This window comes from Megachile rotundata, chromosome 12 (assembly GCF_050947335.1).
Source record: "Megachile rotundata isolate GNS110a chromosome 12, iyMegRotu1, whole genome shotgun sequence".
Taxonomy (NCBI): domain Eukaryota; kingdom Metazoa; phylum Arthropoda; class Insecta; order Hymenoptera; family Megachilidae; genus Megachile; species Megachile rotundata.
The window spans coordinates 15,771,936-15,788,930 of record NC_134994.1 but is presented as its reverse complement, the minus strand read 5'-3'; the positions used below and the strand labels follow the sequence as shown (position 1 = coordinate 15,788,930).

The 16,995-nt window shown below is 44.6% G+C and overlaps 1 protein-coding gene across 1 annotated transcript in view; it reads right to left on the bottom strand.

Annotated features, from left to right (window-relative positions):
• The window catches only part of LOC100880594 (uncharacterized), a 46,826-nt gene that overhangs the window by 28,318 nt on the left and 1,513 nt on the right, over positions 1–16,995 (bottom strand). The window lies entirely within an intron of this gene.

The following is a 16,995-nucleotide window of genomic DNA, read 5'->3' as shown; positions in this document are numbered from 1 at the left end:
CTATTCCGTATCTAGGATCCTTGTAGATCTTTGGCCTGCCACGCCCAGACGCGACAGAATTTCAAGCGTCTATTTATAAAGAGTGAACGAACGGCATGGAAGCAGCCGACACGAAACGCATCGGGTCAAAACGTTTGTGCGTGAGCGTATATCAAGCTGATTCGGTTAATTCTGGGATGGATGCCATTAAACGAAAAAAAAGAAGGATCATCGGCATAACTCTCGTGTTAGCGACTGACAATAAATGTCTCAGTTGCGCGTTGCTCTTAATCAAACGAAAAATATAGGTAGGCATATAAATCGCGAAAGCTCTCCTCCTCGAACATAATGTTAAGGTACAATTTCTTTGCGGACGTAATAGATCGTTTTGGAATTAAGCGAAAGAGTCGATCTAACGCGTACAGAAACGGAGCTTTCAAAGCGTTGTTTCTCTACGGAAACGGACGACAATAAGCGATGAGTGGCCCGGAAGTAGCGGAAGAGAGAAGCGTGACTCGTTCCGTGCATTTCTCTTTTTCGAAGTGACTTTCCCGACCGGCTCTAGCTGCTTATTTAAGAAACGTCTGCGCTGAAACGAGTACCATCGGGTGTATTTTCGTCTCGACGGTATGAAAGCAACGTAGAAAATAGTTGCGGCTTCTCTTCTCTCGACGGAGTGCCTCTCGATCGAAGCGAGAGATACACTTGAATCGACGTATCTCGTCTCTATTTTCTCCTCGTCTCTCGCGATTCGAACAAGGAAGAATAGTTTGTTTCTTCTTGTTCCGTGTTCTTTCGTTTTCTAAAGACAAGTTTCCGCTTTAAAGCGACGAACAAACAGTATCTCTGTTCCGTCGATATACGTACTGCCTCGATACGCGGTACCAGGTGTATAAAAAGATCGATCGTAACACGGAAATTCATAAAATCGTAAAGACAGCGCTCGTAACGGTCTTCGCGCGGACGAAGAAGACACTTATAAATCTTTACGCGGTCTATCGAGTTCATTCTCCTCTGCCGTGCACCACCCACGCCCTGCTCGTTATCGGTAAAACCGTGATAACGAGTAATACAAGAGCATCCAGGTCCAAAGTAATCTTCTGGCTTTCAATAAACCACGTTTCAGACTCGTTAAACATTCTCGAGGAAAGCGAATGAAATGAACGTATCGAATTGGACGAGAGAACGGATGAAACAATACGTAGCGGAGTAATTATCAAAAAGGAAGACAAGAATCAGGAAGAAAGAAGAGAGAATTCAAATCTCGAGAGTTAATCCCGTTCCAACGGGAAAGAACGCATCGGGAAATGAGAAGAATCGAAAGAAGGAAGCAATTGCGACCGGTTGTTCCACGGTATTCGTGATTATTCGCTGGAAGAAAACAAAAGAACAGGCAATACCCACTGGCAGACGGTGTACATATAATACCAGTCTCCTCGCGTATATACGCTTCCCTACATCCTCCTCTTGTTTCGTCAAAGCGATCGACACGCTACTTTTAACGGTATGAAAAGCCACGAAACGATTATTCATTCGTCCTCTACGTATCTGACCTAGCAGTAACCAACAGTTAACTTTTACGACCTACGTTGTTCGTTGAAACGAATACGTGCGATAATTGCTTTAAACGAAGATGTACGTTTTCAATGATAAGGATCACCGTAAATCTTAATACCGTACACTGTACAAACTCGAAGCGTAGCTCCAAAGGAGTTAAGCCACCTTTGAGATCCGAAATACACGTGTAACTTACACAGTTTCTTTTCGCGAATTAATGAAATTTTATCGTATTTATTTTGAAGTATGTTGGCCCTAGATATTTGCTACAGCTAAATACTATGTAGCCAATACCTGTCGGTCCTGTCAGTTAAGGGCTCAGTTAGACATCGTGAGTTAGGAATTTCCATATTCCTCGAGTACGTACTACCACCCCGTACTAGAGTTACATTCTATTCGTTTCGTCTGGCTCGTTCAACCGTTATAACACTTTCGCCTAACACCTTGCACGGTTTTTTACCAACTCGCATATAAATCGCGCCGATTCCAGCTCGTACTTTCCTCTACCGTCGTAGAATTTCGCGTTCAGTCCTCGTTTTCCATTTTCATCTCGTCTCAGGCCAAGAGCTGACTTGCGAATTGTCGGTCTCCTCTTTGGAATGCGAGACAAATTCCGAGAAACCGAACGGACAAAAATTTCTCGCCTGTTATGGATTTCTAAATGGAACAGATAATTGACGTCCTCGTTAAGTGACCTACAACAGTTTCCTTTTAATGGTCTTTGATAAATGGACGGAACGGAAGATGCGGTTTTCCTCCGGTTTTTCCTTTTCGTTAAAAGCAAAGACGCATAGCCGCTGCTCGCCTTATCGACACGAGAAACGTTTTGTTTGCGTAGGGCGTGGTACCACGACGACGATACGATATTCCTCGAGACCGCTCTTCGCGTAAATATCGAACTGAAAATACGCGTTTGTCAATAAATTGCTGAAACGCTACGTGCACGTCGCGAGGAAGCAATTTCGCGTTAGCCTGCTTCCCGAGACAGCGATCCAATTTCCGAGACGATTTTGTCGTTAAGTCGTGAAAAGTTGAGCCGGATTGATGCATCGGCGACGCGTAGCGCGAAAGAGAATCTAATTTTCGTTGATTGATACAAAGGACGTAAGTAGAGTAGCCGGCGACGATAACTCGGAACTCGGGACTCGAGACACTCCCGACTGTCGAGCGCTGCCCATACGGGGGTCAAAGTGACATGTCACTGAGTCATTCCGTTCGAGTCAACGAAAATTCCGAGGTTTGAACGCGAACCTTCTCGAGAAAACGATTTAACGAGCTAAACCAACCATGCAAACTAATAAAATTGAATCGTTGCGAAGATATGCTCCGTTCTTATCGTTGCGCGTTACACCGCCGTGCGTTATACGTTTCGCGGTCGACGAGAAAAGCTGTGTCGTTAATTCAGACGGAGAAAGGCGTCGCGCAGTAGGTTGCTTAAACGATGAACAATAAACGTGACTCACGAACTCGACCAGTCGTTTCCTTTATTCGCGGCTGAACCGTTTCAGAAGCGATCTCTCGAGTTACTCGCTAAACTCAGACGGTGACTGTTAATTAGTTTGACCCCAGATTCAACGCGTACGAAGCGGAATTTTTCCGTTACGGTAGAAGTCCGCTACTGGTAAGAAGTCGGTATTTTACGACTCTTTTACCAGATTATAAAGAAGGCATCGCGAGCAATTATTTAGACTTTTCGAAATGGACTCTCGGTAAACTGAAATGATCCGTCGAAACGTGGGCGGTAACGGCGATTTACATAAAATCAGGATCCTTGAGAAGTGCGTTTGATACGTGGGCGATCCATTTGCTGCTTGATGGAAAAGAGAATGTCTTGGTTGACTTTCAATTCCATGATTTTCGACGACGTTACGAGTGTCTGTCCAGATGTCGATGTTACAGAAACAATCAAGCGATAAACTTACTTATTTATCGAGCGCTTTGATGCGATTGATTTCGCTACACGTTATTAGATCTAATTGATTCGATACCAACGCATAGAAATTAGGTTTCCAAGCGAAATTTTAGACAGCCGATTTGTCCTAGTTCTTTGCGATAAGTAATCGGTAGCATGGAGCCATATGGCCGAATCAAGTTTTAACGGGTTAAATTTATTTCAATCCAATAGGATCTGTGTTCGATCTCGTTCCATTTGCCGAGAATAATCTGAAGATAATACTTTGCGGTGCGTCGTTCGATCAAGGGTCAACGTACTCCACTATAAAGGCAAAAGCGCCTTCGAGTGCTTTCCTTCGTCCGAAGACGATAACGGGTCTAATTTAATTTGCTGTTATCGTGACACGCCCTTCGTTCCCTCGGTAACTCCTAAGGGGTCGTATTACTGGACGGACCGACGGTTAATTTCCAAAAATGACTCTTACGGAGCAGCCCTGCACGCATCGAACGCGTCGACTGCATGCTACGAGTGACTCACTTTCGTTTCCGAATAAAACAAAAGAAACCAAGTGATCCAATAGAGTTCCAAGCTGTATACCACTGTTATAAACGAATCATTAATCAAAAGCCTACTAACTGCTTTGTCGGTCAATAGCCGGTAGCATTTAAGAAGGCCATCGATAGCCCTTCCGCACGGCAACGTGCTAAACAAAAGCAGGTATACGCTAGAGCTGAAACGTGCCAGGACACTCGTGGTATTTAAGGGAATCGTGAAATTATACACGGACAAAGGTATGTTTGACATACGATAAGTCACGTGTAACCCGGAAAATTACGACGAGAAACAGACTGCTGAAGTTGCAAGTTTTTCTTGAGCGACGAGTCGCGTAACGTGTTGCGCGAAAAAGCTGGCTCTTCTGCTTCCTGACCTTTCCATCGGGTCGATGACACTCGTTAAAGCGACATCGAGACGCGTTTACTTCGCTCGTTAGACGTATGAAAATTTTCACCGAAAAGTTAGCTCGAAAATCGATATACGACGTTCGACGCTTTTCCGCATTGAAATATTACGGAGGATTTTTCTTCGCTTTAATATCTCGTGAAAAATGGGTGTCTGAGCGAAGTTTATCGACGTTCTTTTTAATCGAGACACGAAATCTCGCGTACAGGATGTTACACGGGAAAGTTGGTGCTCCATTTACCGTCAATTCTGCGATAAAACGGAGCAGCGAGCGAATCAAAAAGAACGTTCATCGACAGAGGGAAATGACTGTGAAAAGCATTTTTACGGCATAGCAAGATCGATCGTGGGTACAAGCGAGTCTTCAAACAACGCGGTCGGCGGCCCAGAAAGTACCGTTAAAATATTTTATTGCGAGGGATCTCGGCTGTCAGCGGATTTTTCTGTCTCTCTGACTGCCGCTGCAACTCTCGCCCGTCAACAAAGTGCATCGGAACGAGAGGCCTCGAGTAGACGACGACTACTGGGAAGTTTGTATTCCCACGCGATGGAAACGAGTTGTTCGCTGGTGCGTACCATCTACCGGGTGATCCGTAATTTCGTCCATCGATCATTCCACGACCACTTTGTTGCAAATCAATCACAGCTAATACGACGCTTCGAAGAAAATCGAGTCGCTACTATGGACCGCTAGCCGCTTCGAATGTTCGAACCTCTACGAATTTCTAAAGCTATGCTTTGGAAAGTTGTAAAATTGTTAAAACCTAGTATCGAAAATTTGCGGAAGCATGGAATTGTTCGATGTTCTAATCGGTTCTCCCAATTTATAGAGATTTATTGAGAGATAAATGAATGCACACCCGATATAATAGAGGCCCGAACAAGTACACGGAATGCGCGATAAATAATACATGAAATTATTCTGTCGTCGGTTAGTCCGCGATACGTGCTCCGCGAATGGCTTTTCTATGCTCGTTTGCTACAAACGATCGTCCGTCTGCCATCTTTAACGAGGAATGCTGACAGTTCAAGTCGGCAAAACCTTCTAACTACGCAGCTCGTGAGTTTGACAATTTCCCACATTTTTCAGCTTCCGCAAAACATCTACGCGCGTCTTAACTCGCGAACGTAATTCGTGTTTTATCGTTGGTTCAACTAAAGACACCAAAGCTCGTAAACGTCGTTCGTTCAAAATCAATTTTCAAGATACTTTCCGGTCCAAGCCGAGCACCATGAACACACGAAGCAAAGTTAATCGTATAAAATGTGGGTTGAGCGAGCAATATCTTCCGAACGAAATGCTCGCCGACCTCGAAAGTTCTTCCACGGACTGGTGCTTCCAAGTTCAACATATCGTTCTTCGCCAACTTCCAAGTTTCTCGAGCGATCAGCCCATATGAATTATTTCAAAATAGTCACACCAAGAGGCATACCGTTAAGACTGGAATCGCAAATTCCTCGTAGCAAACGATTGAAAAACTCATTATCACAAATAAAATCGCTGTAAATGAAACACCTTGTAAAATCGACGACAAGGTAACAGAAGTCGTTCGCTGTTGTTTCAAGGATACGCCGTTTACGGAACGACGTAGCTGAAAGCATGCTCGACCTAACTAAGAGTCATGTTTTTTCCATCGTTGATCAAACTCTGAGTTAACAAGGTGACTAAGGTGAATAACCAGGCGAGGAAAATTCGGTGTGAAAATCGTCTATTGCACCTGCTCCTCGTTCCACAAAGCGACTAGAGAACGGGTTACCGAGAAACGGCGAACCGGTCCTGCTGACCGAACCTTGTAAACCTTCTTCGTCGGCCTGAACCGTTACGTAGCTATGGTCATCCAGAAAACCGGTAGAACGATAATCGACGACCGGTATTATCGACAGGTACGCCTTTTACACCACCCACCAGGCACTCGAATCAATCGTTTCGTCGCGATTGGAATTCATTGGGTTCGCGTTATAAAGATTTATGATATCTTTATACACGGTTCGGTTTAAAATAATCGATTTTAACGCTTAGCCACACGACACTTGACCCTCTAAGGCTCAACGTTGATCCCCGTAACAGTGAACGCGTTAATTTCTCGATAAAATTCCATTCGTAGGTGTCGAAGAGACAGAAATTTCTACGAAGGCCGATATATAAGATCGAATCGATTTAGAAGGTTTACCAGTGAGTAAGCATCCGGAGGTCGATCGCGACAAGGAAGGTCTCGAATACTTGGGACACGAGATAATTGCTATTGAGTTTATTCTTCTCGCCGTGAATAGTCGCGTCAAGGTTACTTCGTTAGTTCTCGATATCGAATGTTATATTAGTCGCCGGTGCGCAAACTTTGATAAAAATAAATCTGCGATAGTTTTCGATACGTTTAATTCGGCTGAATCAACATTCGGTGGCTATCGACAAGACTTCCGGTACCGCTAGCGCGTTCAATTTCCAATTAATTGCCACAAACGCCTCGGTCCTTCGGTCGGCTAATTGGCACGTTAATTGCTCTCGTCGATGTAGCGTCCCAACCCCCTATCCCTATAGACCATTCCTCCTTCACCTGTCAACGACTAATGCTGCAGGTAACACGACTGGGATTACCGGAACGAAAGCCCTCTAACTCGTCCATAGAAACAGCTGCGAGCTTCCACTCGACACTCATGCACCTCTGTCTCCTATGTATTTATTTCCTACATTACTCGGTTACGATAATCAACGCGTTAAATATAGCCGATGAATTCCCCGAAAGTTTCTCCACGATATTTGTCAAATGGTCAATGAACTTTATCGACCAGCTATGACGAAAAAGAAAAGAAAAAACAGAAAAGGAAGGAGAAAGTGGGTTTTCAACGAGCTATATCGTTCTTTTAGAGGAAACCGCGCGTACACTCGCGAAACGTGAAAAGAGTTATGAAGAGGCTCGGTTGATAACGGTGTCGCGGAGTTTAGCCGGCGTCTCGTCGCTTTCCGGCGTTGTATCGACGAGAAAGGCCTTTAAAGCGCGTCGAGCGTCGAGCTGTTAAATATTTAAGGCCAAGTTGTTGGCGCCACGAGAAGATCAGAGCAAAGGATATCAAAGTCTCGCGGTTTCCACCTCCTTTTTCCGCTTGTCGTGACCCGCCGGTTATTTTAAGAAAGTTCCGACCGTCGAAAAGACGGCCCAGAGAATCCGTCTGGACTTCGAGGAAGCAAGAGACAAGGAATGGAACGTTCCGTACGGGTCTGTTCGTCGAAATTCCGCGGGGAATTGGTGCAACGTGCCAACGCCTCGACGCGAAAACAGGCCATTAGGGTGAAGCGACGCGAATAGAAAATTCCATTTCCGCGCAAAGGGTAACTACCGATGCGTCGTTTCGATCGAAGATACGCGACTGCAGAAAGTACAGTTTTCGATCGATTTCGAAACACGAGAGTCTGACTGGATTTCATGACACAGAAGTATCTCGAAATGACACTTACTACGCATCGATTCAAAGGTTAAAGCTACATCGAAGCGACTAAGCAAACATTTGCCGGAACAAGTGTTCCAAATACGAATTCCGTGGCGCGCGCCTCGACGATCGCCGCGACGTCTTTAGCACTGATTGGCCATTAGTGGGCTAGGAAGATCGCGAGAAACAGGGACCTAAGCGATAGAGGATCGAGCGATGGGATATCGAGTGGAGGAAGAGAAAGGGACAGGAATCGAGGGTCGGTGGACCAAGAGATAGAAAGCTAGAGAGGAAGAGCACGAAGAGAAAGGACGGAGATTCGAGCGAGAAAGACGTGGAAACTCCTTTACGAGGCGTATGAGAGTCGATCTCAGGGCGGATTCCCACCGAAGGATCGGTCACGACTTAGGGGTCGCCGTAAACGCCATCCGCGAACACTCCCGACGATTGGATAATACCGAGTTTCGCTATCGTCCTCTATCCATCCTACATGACCACGATCATTACGGTTCTCCGTGTAAAACGGTAACCTCCGATCCTCTCCATCTTCTGTAACCCGAGCGCAAATCCACGTTTACGTAGCTCCTTTATCTTGCGAATAGAGACCGATACAACTTCGGTCGGTAACGATAACCGATTGCCTAGACCCGACCGGTCTAGTCGTTCATCTTGCTTCTCCGATGCTGTATTTTAGGGCTTTACGATACATCCTACGTGCTTCGAAACCTTTCAAACAAACAAAATAATATATCCGATAGCGGTTCGAAACAATTCGATCGCTTCACCCGAAGTAAAGTTTACTTCTATTCCGTAGTGTTTAACTCGACGCGATTCTACACGCCAACATCGCGGATCGAAAATTCCAACAGGAGGTAGTGGTAGAACTAGAAACGATATCGAATACTGCGAATACCGGAGAGTTCGGGTTGATGTCCTGGTGAAAAACAATGCCCTCGAACGATTTCTGCATTCATACCGGAAATATGCACGTGGACACAGGTGCTTGGAAAACGGTAGACGTCGAGACAACTATCGATCGTTTGTGAACACCAACGTGCCGGTGTTTCGAGGTCGTCGTCCTTTCCAGGTACACGCGAGTCGATAACGCGGGAACTCTTCTAGGCGCTACCATGAATTCTGTCCAATTATTCGAAATCGTACAGCCGATCTATGCGTACCTCGCACGTATCGGACTATATCGTACGATGATATCTTGACAACCGGCCATCTATTATCTATTCACGTATCTGTTATGGATGTGCATATCGATCGTTAAAAATATCTCTTTGTATGTTCACGATAGATAGATAAATCCTTCGAGTTAGATAGTTTCGACCCTGAAAAACACGAGGGTTGAAGAACGGCAACCAGGTTCTGAACAGTGCGATGCGTTTAACATCTTTCGCGCATTGTTCCTGCGATTCTTTATGCCCGCTAAGGGATGAAACTTTGCACACGTGGCTACGAAAAGCACACGTCGAGTACTTGGCAAACATTAACGGTATACAAAAGAGAAAAAGGCGAGGGCGAAAAGTAGGGGAAAACTATGCGCGCAGAGACAGGATGGACCGTGGGCGTCCGGATATGCAAAGGGAAATGTAAACTGCACTGTCCGGGAAACGAACACTGCCAACTGATATACACGAGCTCTTCACTTTTTTTCTTTCCTTCGATTTCGACTATCTTAGTTTTCCTTTTTCTCTTCAACACGATTGTTCGAGCCTGTCTCTTCTTCGTTCCTGCTGTGTATCGCGAGTCTTCCGTTCGCTGTTACGACGTATGGTATCGTTAATCGTGACCCCGTTACGTTATGATAATTTGTGTAAAGAACATTAATGCTAAATTGCCAACGAAAAGTAGCCTCGAATTAGCGAATCGGTAATCGCCGCTTCGTGGTCTGCTCGATTTCGATGCTGCGTACACTTTCACTGCGTTCTTGAAAAAGGGGTGTAACCGAATCATTTTTTGCAAGCTTGTATGCCACTGAAAAAACGTGTAGAATAAACATAGCAATCTCTATGTGTTCGAGAAGAGTTTTGCAACACAGGACACAGAGAGATCTTCATTATCATAATTACATGTACTTATAATAATTACTATAGTTGGACGAGCAGGGATTCGAATAGTCGTCGTTCGAACGATCGGATATCGAAACTCTAGCTCGAGTATCGTTCTCTCGTAGTTAACCGAGAAGCTCGGTCGAGCGGAGAGAAGGGGTCGCGCGTCGGGATTCGATGGGGGCACAACGAACACGGTTTTTCGTGGAGTTTGTCGGACCCTCCGTTGCGTAATACGGCCCTGAACCGTAGTCTTACAACGGTAATGGAAGCCTCTACCAGGCTTCCTCCTACGGACCGACAAAACCCGTTTCTTCTTACAGTTTAACGATCGTATGCGCGTCACAATTTATAAGGGACGAAGAAGAGAGAGCCCGTTCGAATGAAAAAGGAGCGACAGTATCTCGTTTGGATGTATTAGATAGACAGCGCTTTTTATGGTACCGTTTCTAGCTTCTAGATCGAACACAGTCGATTCTCCAGGGAAATTTGACCGAGAGTTGTTCGTGATCTTTTGAGAAAAGAAACGGCGCAATATACAGCCGAACGAGAGGGAAGAAAATTGACTGGATCGATGAAGAAAAGGACGTTCGATTTATTGGACCGTCTCGTTGCATTCAACGATCACACTCGTTACGCGAATTAACTTTCCAATCAAATTCCAAAGAAACTGAACATTTCCCACCGTCCCGTGCAGAATATTAACTCGTCTTGTCGAATGCATCCAGACTCTTTCGTAACCAGCTTGTTTTTTTTTTATGAAAAACGATATCTGTCCTGGATCGAATTTGCGGTGAACCTCGAAACCGCGAATCGCGATCGACGAGACCGGTGTTCCAGTTCACGGATGCAACGATCGTTGACAAACTGAACACGACGCTTGCTGGATCTGTTTCCATGAATTCAATCGTATCGTCGATACAAATTTATTGTACACCATCGTCGAATAGCCAGTTGAGCAAAACTAGGCGGCAAGATGTAACCCTTTAGAACCGTTTCTGCTGGCACGCACGTGGGAACCGGTAGTACGCAACGCCGAAGGGATGTGGGCGGTTTCAGGTTGCAGGAATCCTCGACACCTCCAGCTTATATTTATATCTTGTGCCACTTTTCTTGCGATCCTTGGCCCTTTCAACTCTACGGGTACACGCATGGATTCTATAGAACGCGTATCTCTTACGTATCTTTTACCGTATCGTAAAAAGTTGAAAAACTCTTCTATCGAGTTACGGAGACCGCAGTGGCCTCCGAATTCGTCGACTCGTGCAGTTGTATTTTCAAAATTTTCGACGCTGCGATGCAAATTCGATAAAATAGTGCTTGAACGATATAATGGCGTTATGCAACCACGTGTAGAAATCCGAGGAAAGATTATTCGATAATATACCAGACTTTTTGTTTTCTAACGTGACAAACCATGCTTTCGTAGGATATTTTCTAACATTCGTTCGTGGTAAAGAAGAAACATCGAGGAGATCGCGGACACGAATGCAATGTGCACTGGCCCGCTCGGCCACGCTCTGCTTGTCCTTGCAAACACGACTCATTACGATGCATCTACCTTCTCTTCTCTCTTTTTCTCTTTCTCTCGCTTTGCCCTCGTCTTTCCCCGCGCTCTCGTACTTTTTTTCTCCCTCGGTGGTTCGTCCTTTTCCAGATCGCGAACACGATGAAAATAAGCGACGTTGTCGACTGGTAATCTTATTGTGCCGGGTTTTCTTTTCGTTCCCGCAAATTATTACCGAAGCGACGAATATACTTAAATAAACAGGTTCTTCTAGACGAGAAGAGCGCTCCTCTAACTGGCTCGTATCGTTCCCGATGATATATGATTTGTTTTACAAGCTGGTTTCGTCGAGTTCGTACCCAAATTATTCTTTGTAGTTTCGAAAATCGCGTTAACGCGATAGTAAACTTAAATACAGGAAATTGGTTAGTCATCGAAAGTTAAGGCATCTAATCCAAAGCACATCGAAGGTCTCGACAATACTAGCGATAAGTTAAGAGATTTGGAGAATTGCTACGGTCTCCGTAATCCAGTAAAGGGTCGATGAGCAGAATTTACCATTCTCTTCTCTATCTACGAGCTTCGAGTGATATTTAAATAGAAATTGCGCGTTTGCTGTAGCATTTTCGCGGGCCGAGAAACACGATCGGATGTTCGTCGAATAGAGAGCGAGGAGGGCTCTCCGGAGCGAATTACAATCACGGAGAAAATGAAGGGGAATACGCGAATCGCTTTCTAAACACTGGCCAACGAGATCGTATCGTTCGAATCGAAATCAAACAACTTGAACGAATCCGTCCTACGATCGAATTCGCATAATCTCCCATAATCTGGTTTATCATAGCACTTTGACTATCATCTTACGAGTCGATGAGCGTTTAATATCCTAGGACTATTACATCGTCGTTAAAGATTAAAAATAATAATTATCCACCAATTTAATTATTAGTCCAACATTGTGACTCGTTCGTAAAATGAATTAACAATTGTAATAGTCTTTTTCTTCCCTCGTAATTATCTTTCACTGAATGAAATTTGTAACGCCAGCCACCAGTGACCCCCATTTACCGCAACCAACGTGTTAATTAAACAGTTCGACCAGCTTGCACCGTTAATCACGGGAATTAAGAGGTTCTCCGACACGTAGGAACGCTAGGAACGTGGCTTCATCTATCTCGCTTATCTTTTCAGCCTATTTGCCCGCGAGAGGGAAATCTCGAGTCATGGTGAAAATACCATGGCTACGGTAATCCAACTATTCGCGCGCACCCGTGTGCGCTAAGTCGGCCTTCAACGTGCTCGATAATCGATAACAGTATAATCGAATAATTCCAAAGATAGCGACATTTTGTGTTCTTTTTAACACCCGAATATCTGTACGAAGTACCGCTGATCTTTCCAACATTTCGCTTCGAAACCAATTAACCGAATCCGACCTGATGGTAAAACGAAGATTAAAAGGGATACGATTTATTGCTTTTCCCGAATCGAACGTGCGATGCAAATTTTCCAGCAATAAAATTACGCGTAACGAGTATAACGAATAGAATTTACTTTCCAACGTTTCAATTTGTACATTTGTTTAAATAAATTTACGTATATACTGTTTATCCCAGAAATGCATAGAGGATAAAGAATACGGGGTAATTATGTAGCCTGTACTGTCCTCGATGTAAATTTTCGAGAAAACTCGTAAGACTAACGACAAAGTACGGCCCCAAGGGAACTAGAGAAAGAAACACCACCGAAAAGAAATGAAAAAGAATTGGAACATCGAGCATCGAACGACGTGGCACGAGATCAGTATGTGTACATAGATTTTCTAGCTTGCACGGATTCCGTGAAGCGTTTCCGCGACCGTAATTACGGACAAGCCGGTAACGAGAGGCCCTAATTAGCCTAATGAAATCCGCTAATGAAATACACTCGAGCCGCGGTTTACTGACGACCGAACTACGATCGAACTTATCGAATCGATCGTGATACCGAGAGCTTCAATGAAAAATTCGAGGATACTTTGTCGCACGACGCATCTACGTGTCTAAAGAAATCTCTTTCACCTGTACAGCTCGTCACTGTCACTGCACCGAAAAGAGTTAATTAGCCCATATTTCTCGTTCGACAACGTCGGACATCGCAAACGTAGCTACCGACTAATTTGAACGAGGCTAAAAGAGTATCGTGTCGTATAATACTGGTTCGAAGAATTATCTGTTCGAAAAATTAATTAATGCTTAAGTAGGTCTTATATTCTATTAAACGCTATCGAATACTTGAATCGAATTTCCGTACTCGTTACGTTCGGTTCCATCAGGCAACCGATTGAAATTGGAACACGAATACGATAATAAATCACATTGAACGAGCATCAACGATCTTATCCATCGCGTATTTACCTGCTTCTCTCTTACGTTACAATGATAGATCACCACAAACGTTCGGGAAAAATAAAAACGGAACACCCGTTGTATTATCATTTAGGCCGATCGGTAACTCGTCACGGAATCATGATCACTAGCCAGTGTACTGAAATATTCTCGTTAAACGCAACGATTTCGAGCAACGTCCCGTTCCATTGAATTTCATCCTCTCCACGTGATGTCTTAGCAAACAGTTGTTAAAGAAAACTATTGTTCTCGTCCGTCACAGAAGCCCGAAACGTAAACCAAAGTATCAGATAATTCTACTGCACAATGTAGCAGTTGCTATTAATAGAAAAACCGATCGAAACAAACGTGAAAGTAACCACCAGCTTGAATTATGGAAACTGTTCTATGGAATGCTGGTATGCAAGAGTTTGACAGTCAGAATTCAATGCGAAATGAAACTAGGCTGAACATTTTTAGCAACGAATAACAGTAAACTACCGATAGCACGAAAGTACCGAGGCAGCGCATTGAAAGACACAAAAGCGATATATCGGGTACGAAGCTAGTTGTAATGCTAACAAACTGAGACAAAGCCAGATGCAATACCGACGAAGACATCCCAGCTAAGGCTCCCGATAAAAATAGTTGCAATGTCAAACAAACCGACGAGGATATTTTCCTGAGGAAGTACTTAAACGACCTAAGACCAAATTTAGCATTTTAACAAGATTATTCCGAAAAGCCTGAAATAATATTTACCGCAATGCCTAGTTCAAATGCAGACTACTCCGCATCTCCTGTAAAACATTTACGTGACTGTAGTAAGAAATTTTTTCTGCTGGTCTTGCTCTAAACGATGTTTTCCCTCGCGGCAAGTAAAACGATCAAAATATCAAACTAGCGAACGCGTTTTCACCAACAACGGGACCAGTTTATCGCTTAACTCGAACCAGAGAGCGTCTACCAACCAGCAGTGCCAGTGAAAACGGGGAGACTGATCTCTCGAAACCGAGTACCAGACTATCGTTTCCGGCATTGCCGACTATCCTACGTTTCGAAACTTTCTCCGATTGCGGCAGTAAACGCGTCGAGTCACTCCAGAAGCCACCGGAGGAATCGTTCTAGGCTAGTGACCTGCACGTGAACGCAACACACCTTTCAGGCCTATGTACTTACGTATAGGTGCGCGCGTTCTAAATCGACAACGACGACCAGATAACTCGTAATTTCTCGATAGACCGATAGAAAGCAAGATGTTAATAGAACAGCCGATAGACGCAAAATTGTTCGATCGTCGGACGTTTTCGAGGAGAAAGATTACTCTGTCCTCGATCGGTGTCTCTATCGAAACGCTTCGCCAGAATATGCTGCATAATCGAAGAAAGTTTCAGCGAGTCTGCTATTAACACTCTGACTGCCACGTCATTCGTATCTCGATGACGCACGAATTTCTGCAGAAGCTTGTCACCTACGAGTTGACATTATTCGCTGTATTAAGCGTCCGCAGAAGATACGACTAGTAGAAAGAACCAAATAAGGCAATGAAAATAAGAGATTAGATTCGTCGAGATTTCGAGATGAAATATGAGCGAGGTTCGGTTAACTCGAAGCAACGCTGAACAGGCTCGAAAATCGAATATCTTTTCTAAAATGAACATTTCATTTCCGCCAAGTACCATCTCGGTCGACCATCGAGGCCATTCGGAAGAGTATCCCATACAGGAGAGACGCTTAACAAGGTCGTTTGATCGAAGTTCAGCATCGCCCACGATGCAAAAGCGAGAGAAACGGAAGCTCGCGTTCGAGGACGAGGACGAAGAAGCTGACAAAAGCCTCGCGCCCCTTTTCTCCGAGGAAGGACTGGCTTCGTTACCGGACCTTCTTTTTGCCCCATTCCTAGACCGATCCAACTACGAAGACCGGGAAGGTTAAAGACCTTATCCGCGAACCAGTTTCGATCGGAGAAAACTCGCCGTGGAGACGAACACGTCCGCGTGCACCGGTTATTGCACGCGCGGATACCGAGAGAAGGCTCGCGGATCGTCCAATCCGCGCGACTACGACCGATAACTCTTTCTATCTGAATCTTCTATTTTAGTCTTAGTCGGTCGACTACGAATTCTTTCTGAACACCTTCGGTGGATAATGGAAATTTAACTCTCCCGCTACGTGTCTATACGATGTTGTCCAAGTCACCGTGCTATCATGCATAAGATAATTTTGCGAGGAAAATGTTCGTAAAGTCCGGACGAACCAAGTAATCGATAGTTTCATTATGACGTCGAACGTGTATCCGTTCTCCAGAGCTTTTCGGTCCCTGACATTTCAAAGCCAGTCGGTTCTCTTTCTCTCGGATACGAGGCAGGCGCCTGTAGGGCGCGCCTAAACCAGGTCGACGCGATATATGTAACTCTTCCCTCTTGGTTTCCTGCTGCCTAGCGCGATGTAAATTGCACACGCGTGTCACCGTATGTGCGTAATAAAGCGGCAGAAATTCATGAAAATGTCGCTTTTCCCTCCGAGAACAGACCGAATCCGCGCCCGATTCCTGTTGCTTAACCTGTTTCACTCTTTCGCCATTTACGATATTTGTAAGTTAAAAAGAAATTTCGTTTTATAATCGCGCCATAACTAAGAATGGGCGATCTCGAGATTTTGTTGGCGTGCTTCCTGTCTGTTGTTACACTAGTCTAACCGCGTGTAATGCGTAACACATTGGCTTGAACGTGGCCGTGTTGAGCCGCGAAGGAACAAGAGAGAGGAGGCGTTAATGCGTTCCGACGCGAGGAATTGTGCAACTCATTGTCCGAACGCAACACCAAACAAGATGAAAATCTAATTTCTGTTCAACATTTCGTTCATGGCCACGTTCGATATTTCGATAGTACCGATCGAAAGAAAAATAATTTCGAAGATAATCGCTCTAAGTCGACTCAACAATTATTTACTCCGTTCGCGTCAATATTTGAACAAGTAACTTTAAATTGAAATTACCGCTAAAGCGACAGATCGAAATGGCCGTGGAATCCCTCTTTCGTGGATGCTGCGAGTAAATGCCATAGATAAATCCTGTTTTTAACGTGGGTGGTGATTTTTACAAGATGATGTACCTGCAGTCTTATAAGGCACGCTCGAACCGGTCCTAAGAAAATGCGATACAACGGTTGGAATGCACCGGAAAAGCTTTCAATCGTTAGAATCGAGTTAGTCGTTGAAGAATTCACAGAAAAAGGAACTGAACGAACCCCA